The sequence below is a fragment of the Lissotriton helveticus genome, chromosome 7, assembly GCF_964261635.1.
Source record: "Lissotriton helveticus chromosome 7, aLisHel1.1, whole genome shotgun sequence".
Taxonomy (NCBI): Eukaryota; Metazoa; Chordata; class Amphibia; order Caudata; family Salamandridae; genus Lissotriton; species Lissotriton helveticus.
In genome coordinates this window covers 111,942,056-111,962,343 of record NC_136068.1, presented here as the reverse complement: position 1 = coordinate 111,962,343, position 20,288 = coordinate 111,942,056, and positions in this window count along the sequence as shown.

The following is a 20,288-nucleotide window of genomic DNA, read 5'->3' as shown; positions in this document are numbered from 1 at the left end:
CAATCAGGATTTATAAAGCACAGCTAATCACCCTAAAAGGCATCCAGGTGCTTGCAGGAACTGAAGGCATATACAAAAAGCCAGGTCCTGAGGGCCATTTGGAATTCCTGATGTGAGGTGATAGAGGGGAGGCTGTTCAAGGTCTTTGCTGAGATGTGGGAGGAGCGTCCACCACTTCTGCTTCGATAGATGCAGGGAGAACGGGCAAATGAAAGGGAGGTGGAGCAGAGTATTCTCGATGGTTGGTGGAAGCCAGGGCCGGACTGGCCGTAGCGGGCACCAGGTAATCCCCGGTGCGCCGCACGGGTGGGGGGGCCGGTTTTGGGCCCCTGGGGGCCGTTTTTGTTACAGGGTCATTTTTGCAGCATAGCTGCAAAATCGGCCCTGTACCAAAATCGTCCGAAAACCAGTCCTGGCAAGAAGCTCGCCAGCACCCACAACCCCCTGGGGGAGCGCAGCCGAGCACTTTACCAGGGCCGGTTTTGGTTCCCAGTTCGGCCCTGGTGGAAGCTCAGGCGGTATTTAATGTAGGCGGGTCCTTGGTTGTGTAGAAAACATAGAAATCAATAGCCATAATGCTCTCAGAATAATGCAATGAGCAGAAAATCAGGAAATCAGTCTAAGGCCTGATTTATATATCAACAGACAGGATGCTCTGTCACAAACGTGACTAATATCCTGCTCCCTGTATTACAAGTGCCACAGGATATAATGCACTTGTAATACAGCAGACAGGCATCTCTCACATTTGTGACGGAGTATCCTGTCTGCCGAAATATAAATAAGACCCTATGTCTCAAATGTGAAGCTAATAAAAAAAAATCTAGCAGTATTCCTGGAGGATCAGAAAGAGTCCCTGAGAATGTTTGCTCACACCCAAATTCAGGAATTTATCTAGCCAATTTCAGCGCAGAAAATTATGAAAACTGTAGAGCTGTCATGGGGTGAACATGATCATAACAAATCACAACCTTTATTTTTAACACCTCAAATAACCCTACCACCTGTCATAAAGCCCTGAAATGTAGCGAAAGGCGTCTTCCAGTGAATTCTTCTACAACAATATATAAAAAATTAAACAGTGCACATCTTGCTGCATGAAGTGTCAAACAAGAAATATAAACAGAGAATGCACATCATGATGCGGTAGCCATTTTAATAAAAGTTGGCGCCAAGCCCTACCTGAGACCAAGTTAGTCTAAGTAAAAAAAAAAAAAAAACACATAGAAGACATTGTAATGGATAAGGGCCTAAATACATCTTATCTGATGAGTTACTCCGTTATAACGGTGATGGATATCCTGTCTGCCAAAATATAAATCTCATAGGATATAATGGGATTTATATTTTGGTGGAGGGGATATTCGTCACCGTTGTGACAAAATAACCCGTCCACCAAGATTTAATTCTAAGTGTAATGGCTACATGTCAATACACGTGTAAATTCTTTTGCGGAACAATTAATTTGAATATGCATTATAATTCAGTTTTTGGAAATGTTCCACAATAGTGATAGAGGAAATCAGTCTTGGATTCCTTGTGACCCAGTTCAGAGAGGACCTGGCTTGGCTGTTCAGGCTGGGCGGTTCCTATTGAAGCAGCACCAAGAAGGATCTGCTGGATCTAATCTGAGGTGGCGGGATGGGCAAAGAAAGATGAGTTGGAATACGACTCTGAGCGATCGGCTGTGGTTACATGTCTTGCAAGCTTCCCTTCCGTCAACTTTTATGTGTTAGCAGAAAGCCTGCGCGTTAGTTGCTATGGACTGCTCCAGTAGCTCAGCACCCTCAATATCATGGGGTAGCATGACTGTCCAGTGCTACACATTGCTGAAAAGTATTTCACCTACAAGTAGATAGTCTGAAAAATTAAAGGTCAGTGATATTTGTACTGTCGCATTTTGTGTTGGTGAACCTTTGTGCAATGAATTGGAGAACTCAGTCCCAGCCAGCTAAACAATACAACAACTTTCAGCATCCAACATGATAGGGTGTCAGCCGAGAAGCAGAGAGGTGACAGTACACAGAGTCTGGTCATATCACTGTAAACGTGTGCCATATATACGTGTGCTTGTGTAAATCTAACTTCCTCTTCCCCATAATGAGCAGTGTTGGCACCGAGTGGGAGATAGTGTGAGAAGGTCCTGATGCTGTGAATGGTGTAGACAGACACACACACACACCAGTTCTAAAGCTCCACAGATGCTTGAAATCTTTCAAAAGTGGCTAGAGGCAATTGGGTTACTATTATGTGTGACAGGACATGCTTGCCCATGACTAGTTCAATGATGTTTACTTTATGATCCACACTACCACTGAAGCATGCCTAGTCATTAATGGGAGATACACTATCATGTGTGTATTCACATTTTACACAGACAAGTTGCTCATTTGTTATCAAGAGACTGACAACTCATCTAATGATCCCCTGACGGATCCCATCATTGTTGTCTCTCGATACTTGCGTAACTCAGCTCATGATCTTTGTGCGACTGGTACATTTCTTCCTTATCTCATGATTCATGTTTAGCTCATCTTATGATCCTTGAGTGTTTATCTCTTTATCCAAACTCATCTCATGATCCTTGTCCTGCTCATTTCATGCTCTTTATCCTGCTCATCTTATGTTCCTTGATGGCCACATGGGAAAGCATCCCTGCGGGTTTTTTTAGAGATGATTAACTCCTCAGGTCAATCATTTTAGGGTTTTTCTTTGTCTCCTTTAAAACACCAGAGTCATCCTCACTCCTCGGAGGAGCTCTAAGAAAAAATGTGATGAGGTCTCATGAAAATTCAAATGTATCCATGTTTCTAATATGACATTTATTGGAAAGCTGTCCAAATATTCAGTGATTAAAAAGATCCCTGGTTTTAATGAAGACTACGGGCCCGATTCACAAAGATAAACTGAAACGAATGCCTAACTTTGTGACTTCGGTATTCACAAAAGGCATTTATGAGTGGTAAAGTTAGACTTTTGTCTTGGTTTTACTTAAATTTGGGTCTTAAGTTTAAATGAGACTAGACTTTGTTATGCTAAACGTGCAGCCTTATTCAACAAGATCTATCCATGGATTTTAACGTAATTGACTACAGGGTTCTTCTTAGTGATGTCAATCTCAGGTTTACCATGTCACACTTCTCCAGTGGTTCTTATTGCTTTATAATACATGTGATTCTGCAATCCTTGTAGAAAATCCTGACTCAAATTTCTTTATACTAGGTGACGTGTGAGTCACCCAGTTGGCTGTTATAAAGAAATGAAGTCAGAACTCAACTGTAACAACTTATTACAGTTTAGTTCTGACATCACAACGCCTGCTTTTTTAATAATAATAGTTCCTAGGCACTAACATACCTGTCTAAAGTCAGGTTAAGTATGAGAGGTTGATGGACAGAAGCCTCAATATACTAACAAACTCGGAAAATTTAAAAAATATATATTTATTTAGTTGTTATACATAAAAAAAGTTTTGTTTAAAAAACAATACCAGTATTGCATACATAACACAACCACCATAAAATTGTTTCAATAATTCATTAAAAACATCTGTATCCAGAGATAAAATATAACAAGGGTTTTCAGAAATTGAAGTAGATTGGATGACAATCTCAACGCCTTCTTCAGGAGAACTTCTTGAAATTCTAAATATAAACACAATATATACATGAACATACATAATATGTAACAATAAAGTACATTGAGGCTATTTGATTAAAACCGAGGTGCAAGGTCAACAATGATGAACCGTGAGGTGACTTCACATAACAAGAGTGCAAAAACTCGGAAAGGAAAAAATTGTAAGAATTATGCAGTGAAGTTAGTTTTGCACAGGCTCAGAAAAGACCAAATTTAAAGGAAAATAGGTAAGAAGAGTCAATAGTGAGGCAGTCGTGGCAGAGGCTCTGTAGTTTTGGCAGAGGTTCTGCAGTCATGGCAGAGCCTCAGCAGTCATAGCAGAGTGTCTGCAGTTGTGGCAGAGCCTCAGCAGTCATGGCAGAGGCTCTGCAGTCGTGGCAGAGCCTCAGCAGTCATGGCAGAGGCTCTGCAATCGTGGCAGAGCCTCAGCAGTCATGGCAGAGGCTCTGAGGTCATGGCAGAGCCTCGGCAGTCATGGCAGAGGCTCCACAGTCGTGCGTGGATGAGCCTTGGCAGTCATGGCAGAGGCTCCACAGTTGTGGCAGAGTCTCGGCAGTCATGGCAGAGGCTCCACAGTTGTGGCAGAGTCTCGGCAGTCATGGCAGAGACTCCACAGTTGTGGCAGAGCCTTGGCAGCCATTGCAGAGGCTCCAATTCATGGTAGAGCTTCGGCAGTCATGGCAGAGGCTCCACAGTCATGACAGAGCCTCCGCAGTCATAGCAGAGGCTCCACAGTCGTGGCAGAGCTCCGCAGTCATAGCAGAGGCTACATAGACATCGCAGAGCCTCTGCATTCATGGCAGAGGCTCCGCAGTCATGACAGAGGCTCTACAGTCGTGGCAGAGCCCCAGCAGTCATGGCAGAGGCTCTACAGTCATGGCAGAGCCTCAGAAGTCATGGCAGAGGCTCCACAGTCATGACAGAGCCTCCGCAGTTGTAGCAGAGGCTCCACAGTCATCGCAGAGCCTCTACATTCATGGCCTAGGCTCCGCAGTCGTGGTGGTGGCTCCACAGTTGTGGCAGTGGCACCGCAGATGTGGCAGAGGCTCCGCAGTCATGGCTGAATCTCTGCAATGCGAATTCTCATTGTGCAAATTCTATCACAACTGCGGATCTTCCACCACAACTGCGGAGACTCGTTTTGAAACGGGCCCAATGTGTCCCAGCTGCTCAATATGGGGAAGGTGTTTGGGGTTATTGTAAGCCATCATTGCTCCAGTATGAGGAAAATGGGGTCAGCAGACGACTCCTTTCCTTCCCATCAGCAAGTTCACACTATATTTTGCACTCAGAGCTGTCATTGCATAATGTATCGTACCTAGTATGTCTTGCACCTTTGATGCACTGGGTATCGAATTTGGGACCCTCAGGAAGCAGGCCTGGATAGGGATATTATAAAGGAATGTTTACCCTGTGAGTACGGGCCGAGGTTACCATTGCTTCCTTATGTGAATCATACTATTAGTAAGCAAGGCTCTCAAAATTATTTGACTCACCAGAGTATGTTCTTATGTAAGATAAACAGTAGCGGCTGGTGATGGGAGTGCTGCGGGCGGTGTGGCGGGGCAAGGGTTGAGCAGGGTGGGTGTAGTAAACTATGAAATATGGCCCAATGGAGGTAAGTAAACAAATAAATAAATAAAATTAATTTTGTTGCATGCGCTGCATCGCATTTGGCAATGCAGTCCCCGCAACAAAATTTGTTTAATTTATTTATTTGTTTACTTACCTCTGTTCGGCCGTATCTAAGTTTACTACACCTCACCCTGCTCCTCCCCCACCTCACCGCCAAGCAGCACTCCCATCACCGGCCGCTACTGAAGACAAATGACCGTTAAGCTTAGATTTCTGGCATTTTGCCGGTCGGAGAGGCTAAGGGACGAAACAGTCAGGAGGTCCGTTATGGACTATATCCAACTCAAGGAATTCAGTGCTACAGACCTCTTTTTAGATCTCCCTTCAACTCAGTGGGAAAGGTCCCTCCTAGCCTGATATAGGCCTGGTAGAGATAGGTGATTTTTATGTTTCCCTTTTTTGGCCTGGTGCATACAGTAGCAGCTTGCCAGTGTGTCCGTGTGATGATACCTCTTCCCAGTCTCTATTACACTTTATGTTTTTTGTAAATATTTAGGCTATATTTTAATTTATATTTAAAACCTTTTTTAAACCATTTAGCATTCTGGCAATGCAGAATATGGCCCTCTATCTGCAATTTATAGATAACGATGAAGTGTGTTTTAGAGTCAGTTTCTTCCTCAAAGCACCGGTAACATCATGTAAATCTATGGAAGGATAATTGGTTATTAGCATTTTTTCTTCAGTGTTTTAGCTTCGTTATTTCCTGTGGCTTGAGGCTTTATTTCTGTTCCCTCTAATAATTACTTGCTAACACTCATCCTACTATTTTGCTCACTATGGACCTGAGGTGGTTTTGGCATTAGGAATGTTGCTGCTGGGGGGATTTGCGATACAAAAGGGGATGATGGACGAAGCGTTTGAACAAATCAAACACTCACCCCCAGTCAACTGATCTGGGTTTAATCCATCACCATTCTTTAGTTCACTCAGCCACCCCAGTTCAGACATGGCTATATGCAAATCAGTCTGAACCTGTGCCTCATGGGAACAGTACAGCCCGAACTGCCAAGCCATGTCTTCCCTGGACCGGAAACAAGCATCCTGGGACCGGTTTCGGATTCATAATCCTCATCAGCCAGGCTATCTTGAATCCAGTGGCCAAGTGAACAAGGGACTCACGTCTGAGCATACCCTGCCACACTTAGGGCGAACAAAGCGATACAAAAGGGGATGATGGACGGGGGGATTTGCAGCATCCTTGGTGTTGTTGCCATTCCCTCCAATGTATTTTGGACTGCTTTGTAGGCAGTTCTCTTGTTCTAGATGTACTTCATTATGATTCCAGAAATGCTATTTTATAGAATTATGAATGATTTATTTTGTTAAAGTACTTTCATGATTTTATTTGAAATGAAATTATCTGTTTTTGAACTGAATTGAACAGAAGTTAATTTTCATGGTTTAGTAATGGGGGTTAGACATGTTCAATTTATGGAGATGTTTTCACTTCAGTTTTTGTTGAGATTTGTTTTTAGACGTGCTTATAACACCCATTGTAGCTCTAAATCCAGGCGCACAGGGTCAAATGGAGAAAATGTTTTCAGCTCTTTTTTTAAGAGGTTTCAATATTACTTATTGCTTAAAGCCTTCAGTACCGTACTGACTTTAATTTTGATGGTTGGCTCTAGATCTGCTAGACATGTGCAGGTTTGATAAGGCCTGGTTCAGTTTGCGCTTCACTCCTAAATACATGGAGGACCTCCACTTCCATCTTGGTTTGGACCAAAACCCACTCATCTCACTCAAGTTTCACCTTTTTTGACAGGTTTCGGGTGTTTTGGCCAGAAAATGACCTCATGCCTTTGACAGCTGCTATGAGACCGGTGTTAGAGAGTCACATGTTTCTAAGGAAACACAAATACACTGTCTGACTGCTGAGAGGGATTTAGCATGGAAGGAATCTAGTTCAGAGAAGAGATGTTAAAAAACCTTGGAAAATTTGTGGCAACTTGTACATCCTTGAATTAGGCATAAAGATCAATGAGAAGTGTGTCTTGCAGTGATTTATTTGGTAGGGCATGGAGGAGGAGCAAACTCTTGGCTGTGAATATTTCAAGTCCAGTGTAATCAGTGGAGAAGTGATTTCTGAGGTGACCAGTACCAGAAAGGTTTCTTCCCCAGAAAGGAAGAAGTAGGCAATCTAGAAGAAAAGATCAGAAGTCAGGTGGTGCGAAAGCTGAGTAGGGAGACTATTTATGGTTCTTTGTGGTGGTGGCAGACAGATTGATGAATTTTCTGGAAAATTTGTTTGGCATACCCACAGATTATTAGGTTCTGCAAACCATCCATACTTACAAGATAGAGTCTGAGAGGAAGCCTATGCAGAACCGAGATAGTTGCAGTCTCAAGATATTTTGCAGGAAAAAATGGATAGTGTCCTAGCCTAAATTCTGAAGAAAGGAGTATTAGTGAGAGTAAGAAAGTAAACCAGACATTTTGTGAGCACGTTGTTAGTAGTGAAAAAGAAAGATCAGGGTGTCTGTTTACATGCATTTTAAAATGGAGGGTGCTCACTTTCTGAGAGATTTACAGCAGAAAGAAGAATAGTTAGTGAAACTGGATCTCAAGGGTGTGTATTTTACGATACCAATAGCACAGGGGATTGAGAATTTTCTCCAGTTCAGGTGAAAAGGGCAGCTCTATCGGTATCAGTGTTTTCCCTGTGGACTGACTTCTGCATCCTGGTGCTTTATGAAGGTGTTTAGGCCTGTGATAGGTACTCTGAAGCACAGGGGAGAACGACTCATTATTTATACAATATTCTCTCAATGTGTCAAAGCATTTCAAAGCTGGAAGTAAAAATTGCTTGTAGATGAGTAAGTTTGAAGAAGCAGGGTTTCCTAATAAATGTGGACAGATACATTTTGATTCCATCTTGAAGTTTGGAATTCCTGGAGTTCAGTGTGAATAAGGTGAAAGAACATTTGCAATTACCGAAAAAGAAGGTGAACTAGATAAAAACTGGAGTTACCACATTTTTTAACATTGGAGAACGTAAACATTAGGATGGTTGGCGAATGGGTGGCGGTCAGAGAGACCGACCTCCTTGGATCTGACGGGCTCAAGGAGCTCATCGGACCATCAATGAAACATTGATCCTTACAATGGTGGTGGTGCCTGCCAGGCACTGCTGTAGGAATTATGATGTCCCTCCCTGCCGGCTGTTTCATGGCGGTTTACCTGCCATGAAAATGCTGGCGGAAAGGGGTATTAGGGGCCCGTAGCAGGCCACCCTTCCCCCTTGGTCCTCAGTTTTGGGATTAGGGGGGCACCTATGGTGCACCCCAACATATCCCTGCACCATGTAGCAGGCATCACATGGTGCCTGCCACGTAGTGCGAGGATATGTGTAATGGCCACTTTTTGTACTGCGGCATGTGCTGCAGAGCGCAGGAACCGCCGCAATACAAAAATAGACATTGTGACCGCTGTGGTGGCGGTCGCATCCTAATTCAGCTGGCGGGACCACTGACTTGTAGTCGGGTGGTCCCATTTCCGAATGGATGGTAGTCAGATGTAAGTCCGACCTCCATCCTAATTAAGCCCTAAATTATTATCATCATCTTTGAACTAGGCAGGTTTTTTTCCTGGTCCGCTTCATCGGAGAGCCATGCAACATTTGAAGACAAACGGTTTGGCAAGGGGCCTATGGTATGGTGACAAGGTGCATTTAATGGAGGAATTGAGACTGAAAATGAATTGGTGGCTAGTGAATGTTGAGGCTTATAATGAAAGAGCCATATGTGAGTCAGACCCAGATTTTGTTTTAGATTCAGATGCAAGCAAGGCAGGATTGGGAGCAAGGTTCCTTCACAATGAAATAGGGGAAAATGAAGATGGTCTCACAAAGAAAGGTTCAGAACACATAAACATGCTAGAGATGGCAGTAGGCTACTTTGTAATTCAGAATTTCAGGGGCCAGTTCCAGAATTGTTCTGTACTTTTGAAAATTCGAAATGTGACAGTGGTAACATATATCAACAAGTTAGAAGGCAGCAGGTCAGGGAAACTTTTGGGGCTGGTGAAAGGAATATGTCATTATTGTCCATGGCACAAAGTAGATCTTAGAGCCAGGAATTTATTAGAAGTAGAGAATGAGGTAGCAAATTGTAATTCTCATCATTTAGTGGATTACAGCACGTGGAAGTTCAGACTTTGTGGGGTCCGTTAGACGTGGACCTTTTATGATTCCTGATTAACTTTCCAACTTAAGAAAACATTCTGTTCATTTTGAGAATCAGGTGCTTTGGCAGTGGATACTTTCAATCAGGTATAGAAGGGTCTGAGGGTATATGTTTTCCCCCATTTGCAATGATTCAGAGATTGGTATTTGTGGTGAAAAGACAGTGTAGTCAAGTGATCCTGGTAGCTCCATTTTGGGCAAATCAGACCTGATTCTCGTTGGTTCTACAACTGGTGATGGAGGAAGTATTCATGATTCAGGCATCAAAAGGATTGTTTGTAGAAGTGGAAGGAGAATAACACCTGTTGGTGTCAGGTGTTCTAAATCTTCTTGTTTGGAAGGATACAGAAATCAGCTACATTTGAGCAGCTTTGGAGAGGCTGCTAAGCTCCTCAATGAATCCTGGGCTCTGGGTACCGGGTAAAGATACAAGAGTCCTGGGAAACATCTGAACTAACTAGTGCCTGGGGAGGCATCTGGATCCCGTGGAAGCTGATGAGATTAAGGTAGTCAATTTCCTAAGTAAATTATATAAGAATGGTTGGTGTTATAGGATTATCAGCTGTTAAAGGTCAGCAGCAGATGAAGGCTGTTCAAATTTAACTAAAAATAGTCTCTGGTGTAAGGACTTTAGATTTAAAAAATAGGTTAAGACTATGACTCAGTATGCTTTTTTTTCTCAGTTTTTCTGTAATACTAGTAAAGATACGAGCTGACTTTAGAACATGGCTGTGCGGGAGAGACAATTGTTAATTTCTTAGGGTAAGCCATATAAGGCAGCTTCTATAGCTACTGTAGCTAGATGGGTGAAAGTTGTGATGCATGAAGCTAGTGGGGATATAAGCATGTGCAAAGCTCATTCTGTAAGAGGTGTAATGCACCTATCACAACTCCATCGCAACCACTCCATGATGTCAATACAACTTTTTATCAGACAATACAAACTTGTCCTTCCAGAAGAACTTTCGAGGTGAGGTTGTTTTATGCCACAGCAGCTTTTTTTTATTTTGATGTTACCGACCCCAACTTCCCATTTTTTGCTCGGGCAGAGGACACAGCAACTGGAAGAGGTGACAATACTGTAGAACATGGTTGTGCGGGAGAGACAATTGTTGATTTCTTAGGGTAAGCCATATTAGGCAGCTACTGTTGCTAGATGAGTAAAAGCTGTGATTCATGAAGCTAGTGGGGATATGAGCATGTTCAAGGCGCATTCTGTAAGAGGTGTAATGCACCTATCACAACTCCATCGCAACCACTCCATGACGTCAATACATCTTTTTATCAGACAATACAAACTTGTCCTTCCAGAAAAACGTTCAAGGTGAGGTTCTGTTACCCCGACTTGTAAGGGTTGGGGTGACCCGATGATGAAGCATGACACCACTAGGGTGTGTGAGGGTAATATAAACAAGCTAGTCTCTTGCCCCACATACATGGTTGCGCTAGACACAACCTTATAGTTTAACTATCCGTGTGGCTCCTACTTTTCTATTTCTAGACCGCAGGTACAGTTTTTTACCTTCTATTCAACTGACCACCCCGTGGTCCACTGGAGTATTTTTTCGTGTTGTACTTCTCTGGGAGGATATACTCCGGTTATTACCTCTACTACCCTCAGGGTACCTGGTTCAGTCCAGTGCCCATCTGTGTTATCGAGGTTCTGTTATGCCACAGCACATTTTTTTTGTATTTTGATGTTACTGAACACAACTTCCCATTTTTTGCTCGGACAGATGACACAGCAACTGGAAGAGGTCACCTTTACTTCAAGAAGATTAAAGACTGATGTTTATATTCAGGCCTGACTCCGTTCTGAGTCCTGAAGACTGAATAACAATGGAAGTCTCATTAACCAGACAGTTCTCACAGGTGTGACTATGCATAAAATTGGAATGAAAAAATCTTTTGGAAATGAAAAACTCCTAGACCTGAGGGGATGCAAAATCAGGTTACTTACACACTCTTCACCACCGTTCCTTTCTGTCTCTGCAATAGCTGTCATGAACAGCAGGTCTCTTCGCCATCACCTCAACCTTGTTACTTTGAAAACCTTGTCTATGCCATCTTACCTTCAACATCTATTTCTTCCAGCATTTAGGTAAATGACACTTAGAGCCTGTTTAGGGACCTCCGAACCAGCAGTGGCGGTCCAACCACTGACGCACTACGGGACCGCCTGCAGTATTATGACTGCTATGGTCGAACCACCCCGCGACCTCCAGCACCGCCGGTATTAAGGATCCCGCTGGGCTGGCAGTCTATCACTGGCAGGAATATGCGGGTGATGCCGCAGCCAGCACCGCCAAGTATATTCTGAGTTGCATTTCACTGCCCTATTCAAAGCCCTCTTCAAGGCGGTGAACCCGCTATGAAAAGGGTGGAGGAATAGAAACAAAGAGTCCCTTAACATGACCCCCTGCGGGATTTGGGCCTGGGTGTGCATGCAGGGGGCACATATAGTGCCCCCCTGGATTTGAACCCCCTCCTCCTTTTTGCACAGTGTGACATATATGCCACACCATGCAGGAAGGTGCAGCCAGTGCTCTGACTGCAGCAGTCTGCACAATAGGCTCTTCTATCAGCTTAGCAGACCACCTCCATCAGACCTGCAGGACCACCCGCCAGACCAGGATCTAACTCCTAATCTGGCGACAGTCACATCGCTGCTTTGACGGTCCTACAGCTGACTTAGGATCACCAAAGTCGTAATCAAACCCTTAAATTTGAATTGAGCTATGGTGAAGACCTCTCTTGCAGTCCACTAGACAGTTCTGTCGTCTGTTTATACTAAAAACTGTTCTTGTAGAACTTTACTGCTTGGTTCCAGGGAGTTCCCCATCTATGGCAGAACTAAACGTCAGCCTTTTGTCTTTCATAGAATATAATCAAAATCATACTTTTCGAATAATGGGACCAGTGGATTCAGCTCTCAACAAACAACGAGACATCATCGCTAAATTAATCTCACATAAATGTACAGCTTATTTGAGCAGCCTTAACTGTCTTATATTAGAAAAAGGTTACACATTCGAAATCCTTTGTATTGTAGGGTATGTTTTTCACTGTTGTGCCCTTGAATTGTTTATTCATAGTTTCACTCACAACACTCCCTCCAAGCTCCTTAGAGTGGCCTCAAGTCAGCTGCACTGTTGTATCCTTAAAGTAATTCGCATCAGGAATAAACATCCTCTCCTTTCCTCTTTGCCATCTCCTGAAATTCTTCCATTAGATCTCTGTTTCCTGAATGATCATCTTAAATTCAAGTCGTCCGCATGAACCACACTGTTCCATTGAGTTCAGAAGCACCCAGAGAGGGCACATCTCTACCAATTAAATCTTCTCAATTGTAAACAAAATATCTTTTTTAGAGATCACCTTTTGAGTGGCAACTAAATGCCTGCAGGGGAGCTTGGAGCCAAGGTCATGTTCAAGAAATTATCATATGAAACCAAATCCATTGTGTTTCCCTTATTTATGATTCCTATTGAAATATGTCCTTGCTTCAGCATCCATAAGTTGCCTGAATTAGTTTTAATTTTCTGAATATCCCTGGCATCCTCTCAGGTACCTGCCAACGGGAGTGAATACTAAGATAACTTCTTTGTTACTGATGAAAACATCCATTGACTGGCATCAAACTAAACCCTTTTATGTAACATGCTTATTCAGTAAGGCTGCACTAATGTGTAGGGCATGGGTACTCACATTTTCTGATGGGTCACAAAGTTTGGTCTGTGGTGTGACCGAGGGCCATATTGATGGCAACAGGGTGGCGGTATCGTGGGGGAAGGGGCAGGGGTGATTATAGTGGAAGCGGAGCATGTAAATCTGTTGGCTGAAGTGCACAAAGGGAAACAAGAAAACTCGGGCTCAATCCCATCTTCCCCAATTCACCAAATTGTGTGATCGAAGACAATTGTTTTATTCCACTTTCCCTACTTTTTCTTCATTATCACATGTAAGAGGACCTCGAAAAAAAAACTTTGTGCATTGTGCACTGTGTAAATCATTCTCTTGTGTTCGATTTAATAAACTTTAACGTTGTTCATGTATAATAGCAACCCAGGCCACCCAAAGGGTGCACATAACAAATGACCTGCCTCTTAGTTCACTATTCAGTACAAAAGGGGGTGGTGATGGACGGAGCATCTGAACCAATCAAACACTCACACCCAGTCACCAGATCTGGGTTTAATCCATCACCGTTCTTTAGCCCACTCTGCCACCCCAGTTCAGACATGGCCATATGCAAATCAGTCTGACCCTGTGCCTCATGGGAATAGTCCAGCCCGAACTGCCAAGCCATGCCTTCCCTGGACCGGAAACAAGCTTCCGAGGACTGGTTTCTGGCATTACAGCCGTCTTCAGCCAGGCTTGCTTGAATTCAGTGGCAAAGTGAGCAAGGGACACACGTCTGAGCATACCCTGCCAACTTCTGAACTGGTGTGGCAGAGTGGGCTAAAGAACGGTGATGGATTAAACCCAGATCTGTTGACTGGGTGTGAGTGTTTGATTGGTTCAGATGCTCCGTCCATCACCACCCCCTTTTGTACCTCTTAGTTCACTATTGGCATTGTTGTAAAGGTGGGGGGAAGCATGAATGTTTCTAAATTCTTATTTGAAAACTATAGCTTTAAAAAAAAAAATACTTCTCCATGCAAGACCCTGATATAATCTGATGTATTACGGTGAAATGGTTCTGCATTGGTGAATTTTAGAAACGTTATAATTTTTTATTGAGTTGCTGCAAAATTTCTTCAAAAATTAAGGTAATCCCAAAGTTAAGTGGTAGAGGACACCCTAGTTACTTCCTTTTTTAGCTTCAATTAACCTTTAACTTAATACTTGCCAGTATATTCAATATATTTTTAATATTAGTACTGATTCAAGTAAACAGCAGCCCAGAGCTCCTATTGAGCGGAGGGCCGCATTTAAAGGTCAGAATGGGCGCATGTAGCCCCCGGGCTGTACTTTGAGTAACTCTGGTAGGGACATCTGAGCGCAGAAAGTGTGGTCACCCTGGTCAATTCATATATACCATGCAACATAAATCATAATCAACATTCTCACACCTTCCCTCCATATACTCTGCAGGTTCTGGTGATGGTCTTACATTTACTTACAATTAGATAAACGTGGTAGCTTTGCATCTGTGAAGCTGGGCACAATTGTCCACACACCCAGATGAAGCAAAGTTTCAGGTCTCACACTGTTGCGCAACTGTTCTGTTTTCCAACCAATGGGTGTTCTGCCCCTGAAGCATTGGTGTTCATCCTGCAAATGGGAACGAGTCGTAGACTTGAAGTTTAGATGGGGATTGGCAGGGGCTGGACAGTGGGCAGTCGTGAAAGTTTCACACTGTTCGCGGGAAAATTGTTGGGAGAGTGTTGGCCCAAAAGGAAGTTGGCAGAGATGGTGGGTAATGCGGCATGGCCTGCTGCAGGTTATAGGTCTGGGGCATTGGAGATGTAGGAAAGAGAGCTCTAACTGCTCACCAGCAGCCCTTCACAACAGCCAGAATTGTTGCTGCAAAGGATTGGTAAACTGCCCCCATAATTTTTTGTAATACTTTTTGAAGCCTGGAAATTTCTTTTAAAAATCCATATTTAGGAGTCTGTAGATTTAGAAACTTCACACACCCTCCTACACACAGTTCCATCAATACATCCTGTTATAGGCATCATTTTATTGTCTAGAGAAGTATAACGAAATATGGGATAAAGCAATCCCTGCTATATGTCATATAAGGGATAAAGTACCCCCGGCCATACATTATATGGATATTGCAAGTTTCTGAGAAATTCCAGACCATATAGAGGAATGAAGTTCTTTTATAAGGTTATGGAACTCCAAGGTGACTTGGAATATCATTATCATGCAAACCAAAGGTACTTGCTGTTACATATCCAGTCAAAAGCAGCATATGCCTGTAAATGCCCCTTGACCAGAAAAACTTACCATTGACCTAGGTAGGAAAATACTGCTGCACCAGCTCTTCAACTATTTAAGACAACAGTCACCCCAAAACTGTGGTAGAGAATGTGGGGGTCATTTGAACACCGGTAGGATGAACATAGTTCCACTGAGTGGTTCTGAGTGATATCAAAAAGACAACTAGAGTGAAGCTCGTGTTGTCTGTGATGTCACTCTGAACCCAGAGTTGAAAAACATCCCCGTAACTCACAGTTATTCATCTATAATTCTATTTGATGTACAGCCCCCAAAATCATCTGCCCAGCTTATAAATGCTAGGCTGAGGCAAAGGTGTAATGGGGAGCCATACTAAAGCGCCAGGATACCCGTAGGATGGCAGTAGCGCTATATAAGCATGGATACAATACAATACAATACAACATGGACTCTCCTCCCTGTTCTAAACATGAAAAAAATACTTTACGTGCCATCCTTAACCAAACCTCACCACCTTCTGTGACGTACCCCCCCTTCCTGCAGCAGTGCTTTATTCTTTTCTCAAAACAAAACAAGCAGCACTATTCTATCAGGCTCTGAAAGAGCCCTGTCAACCTGACCTGTGAAGCCTTTTGTACCATAGCAACAGTGCTCACCAGGATGGTGTACTGTGCTTTAGCAGCACATGAGTCATCTCGCCTGTGCTGCCAAGCAATCAGTGTGATGTTGGCACCTCCACCACCTTTGCAGGATTAATGCTTCACTGGATCCACTCCCCAGAGCTGGCAGATGTAGCGCTCACACCAATCTCTTCTGCCCTATGATGGAACCATAAGCAGGAGGTGCTCTTTATCACAGACCTGATCACAAGGAAGGCGTAGCACCTCCCACCGTTCAACAGCAGGAAGTCTGAAGGCAACTTCGTGGACTGCGGCACCTCATTTGCACACCTTACGTTGCAGATATCCCCGATAGGGTAACTGGACAGTGATGAAGTGCCATGGCTGCCCTGTGACTGTAGTTACAAATTACAGTGTAGGAATGTGGCTGTATCAGCATTTAGGCGTTTGATAGTACATAGGGCATCAGCAAGGTTGACAAAATATGATGTGGTGTACGGATCTAAATGTGGTCTTGGCCTGCAGAGGTTACTTCAGAGGTTAGCACTCTAAGAACAAATGATTAGGTCCTATCAGAAGTCTTAATTACATCGGAGTATTCAGAGTAATTTCAGTTTTTATGCATTACTCCTGTGATGTGAAATTACTGAAATTATGCAATTATGCCAGCTTGAGTAACTTAGATTAATATTTGTCAAAAGTGCTACCTACCACAGAACCGCAGGAAAAACAAACTTAGCGAGAGGGAGTGGCTGCTAGCTACTGCCGATTGTATTCTGTAGTATGTAGTGCTATTCTTACAGCAAAATGCATCCTATGGCCCATTTTTTACGGGGAACATCCTTTACCACGAATCTTTTACAACGCGGTACCGTTACCACGCAGGTTTTACAACGAAAGTCGTTACAATGACTTGCGCTGGAGGGCGCTGTAGGATAGGGAATAGTTTAATTTACTATCCTTCCCTACTATCCACGGGGACTGGAGTTGGAATAGTAAATTAAACTATTCCACTATCCAGCGCCCCCCAACGCAAGTCGTTGTAACAACTTGCGTTCTAAAACCTGCGTTGTAACGGTACGCGTGGTAATACCACGCGTTGTAACGACATACATCCATTTTTTACGCAAGGGTGCATTTTACACTAAGAAAATAGCGATAAATGTTGGATTATGCCTCTCACATAATTATGCATAATTAGGAGTCATTTTGTGGTAATTATGAGTAATTACGCTAGAGAGAATTACACCACACCTACAAACGATGTGCGGAGCTGCTCTCTGGGAGCATCACCACAGTGTCCCAATGCCTTCTTCCATCCACTGGCTTACTGCTGCCCAACTAGTCCACTGAGGGCTGCTTAATTATCTGTGGCAGGTTGCAGGAGCCCCAAGAGGGTGATGGATCAGTTGTGCATCTCCTAAAGGTGGTATCCTCATGTACTTCATGGGACACAACACTGCCATCCATCATTGTGCTCGGGCCTGGCTTTCTCCATCACTTCCCCTCATCCTTGAGATTGCCTGCTGGATGTTCCAAATGCCATTGTTGAGGTACACAGTGTGCGTGGATCCTTGAGATGTTTGCCTCCTGACTTTGAGTCAGGGCAGATTTGCTGTCTCCTCTCACCATTGGACCGATGGGGTGTGGCGTCAGTGGGCTGTCTGTGGGTCTAAAAGGGCCCTCCTACCCTTCAGTCTTATTGAAGTCTGTGTTCCTCCCCCAAATCTATTTTACAACGAGCATGAGGAAAGGAGATAGGAGCGATCCAAGAAGAGGCCATTAATCAGTCCCGAAAGAACAATGGACGGTGCCATATTCCGTCTACACATCTGTGGCAGAAAAACTACTCAAATGCATTCTTAAACAGGTAGAGTAACAGTTCAGACATATTTGGTATAGTCTTTCATTCAGATTGATTATGAGGACAATGGACAAAACCAAATGTTGAATCTATCTGGGTCTATTGCTTGACTTTTTGTAGGCTTTCTCTGCTATTCAGCTGTGAGCTATAACTCAGATTTTAGTCTATTTTGAACAGAATCAAATGTAAATTAATTTGCAGTTGATCATTGCATTGCAGTAAACATTGCTCAGCGTGTAACTCCATCACATTGTAAGTGCTGTCATTGTCCTTAAGTGAACTTTCACAAAGTTGGAAACTGTCCTCCGTAAAGAGCTCTGATGTTTCTGGATCACCTCATCCCACAGTGCTTCTTAGCACTTTACCACCAGTGCTAAAATGCTTGTGATCTCTCCTTAAAACATGGTAGAACTGGTTGACACCCAATCAGCATATTTAATGCACAGGTAAGTCCCTAGCAAATTGGTAGTACATATGCCCAGGGCCTGTAAATTAAATGTTATCAGTGGACCTGCAGCACCGATTGTGCCACCCTTAAGTAGCCCTTTAAAAATGCATGAGGTCTGCCATTGCAGCCTATGTGTGTAATTGTAAAATGCCATGTTGAATTAGAAAAATAAACCTTTTGCCAAGCTCAAACCTCCCTTTTTAATACATAAATGTCACCCTTGAGGTAGGCCCTAAACAGCCCACAGGGCAGGGTGCAATGTATTTAAAAAGTAGGGCATGTAATATTACGTTTTACATGTCCTGGTAGCGAAAAACTCTTACATTTGTTTTTCACTATTGCAAGGCCTACTTTTCCCACAGAGTAACATTGGAGTTACCTTATTACCTTTAATAAGCTGTAACATCTAAATGGGAGCAGGTAACTGCACATGTTTGGTGTCTTTGGAGTTGTAAGGACAAATCCTACTTCATGGTAAAGTTGGATTTTAAATTACAACATTGACAATGCCGTTTTTAGAAAGTTGGCATTTTCTTGCCTTAGCCATTTAGTGCCTGCAGCCTGTCTCTAGGTCACATGCCTGGGTGTATTTGGCAGTTGGTCTTTGTGTATTCCTCTTAGACAGCCACACACAATAGAGGGCTTAGGTGTGCCTGAATAGGCCATCCCTCGCAGAATGGGAGGGCAAAGTAGGCACAGCCCCACTTGCACCTGAATAGGCTGAGTCCAGCCTTCCACATCAGAGTTCATAACCCTTGCAGTTAGTTTAGAGCCAGGGCTGGAGAGGTAGGGAACCAATGTATTTCAAAGAGAAAACTCTAGAAGCTTCTCCCACATAAATGGAGGCACCAGGTACAACTATTGGACCTCATACACCAACTCTTGAGTACACTTCTGGACCTGTAGAGACTCTGCCAGGAAGAAGGACTGGTGTGCTGCGGAATGGACTACCACTCTGCTGTACTGCTACTCTGGAAGACTGCTGCCTGCTATGCTGACTGCTGCCATCTTGGCTGATTGAGAAGGACTGGACCTGCAACCTAAATCCAGAGCCACCAGAGTTACTACAAGGGCTAGTCTCTTGCAACCAGCACCTGGATGCTACACCTGTGAGTTCTACCCTGTCAAGGGCTGCCACCACAGTCCAGGACCCTTGAATGTGGGCCTAAGGTGCTTTGCAAGCCCATGTGTGGATCCAGCAGAACTGACACATCTCCTCTGCTACGCGCTGCTGCCTAGAGCAGAATCAATGCATTGCTGCCGCTGCAAGCCTTCTCACAACGCAAGGACTATGCAGCCCACTTTATAACTGCTTTTGTGTGAATCTTCACTGATGCAGGCCTTCTCAACACAAATCCCGAGTCAATGGCAGACTTGATGATGATGCAGGTTCTCACACTGCAGCCTCACAGCCCTTCTGGACCGGCACATCACCTTGACTGGGTGACACATCCTCGATGCCGGACTCGCATCACAGGCGCTTGTCAATGGGACCCTCGATGATGATGCAGGACCTCTCAACGGAGCTCCACAACTCCTCAGAACAGAAGCATTACCTCTGCTGCGTGATGTATCCTTAATGCAGGACCTCGCAAAGCTCCACAACCAGGATTTAAAGTACTGTATTCAGCAGAGCTAACTGGGCCCTGTATTCGGCCCATGCTCCATCACGGTCGGCCTGAACTTGTGACTTTGTTCTGATCGAGCGCAACTGAGTATCAACAGTTGGTGCTTTTTGGCACTATATTCACCGAAATCTTTAAATGTTCATATCTCCATTTCTTTTCTATTGATTGTATTTTTGTTGTTTTGGTCCTATTTTATTTGTTAAAATCCTCTATTATTCTAAATAGGTGTAGGATCCTTTTTGTGGTGTGTTTTCATTTTATTCCTGTCTGCAGTGTTGCACAAATGCTTTACACATTACCTCTATGCTAAGCCTGACTGCTCTGTGCCAACCTGTCAGAGGGTTGAGCACAGGTC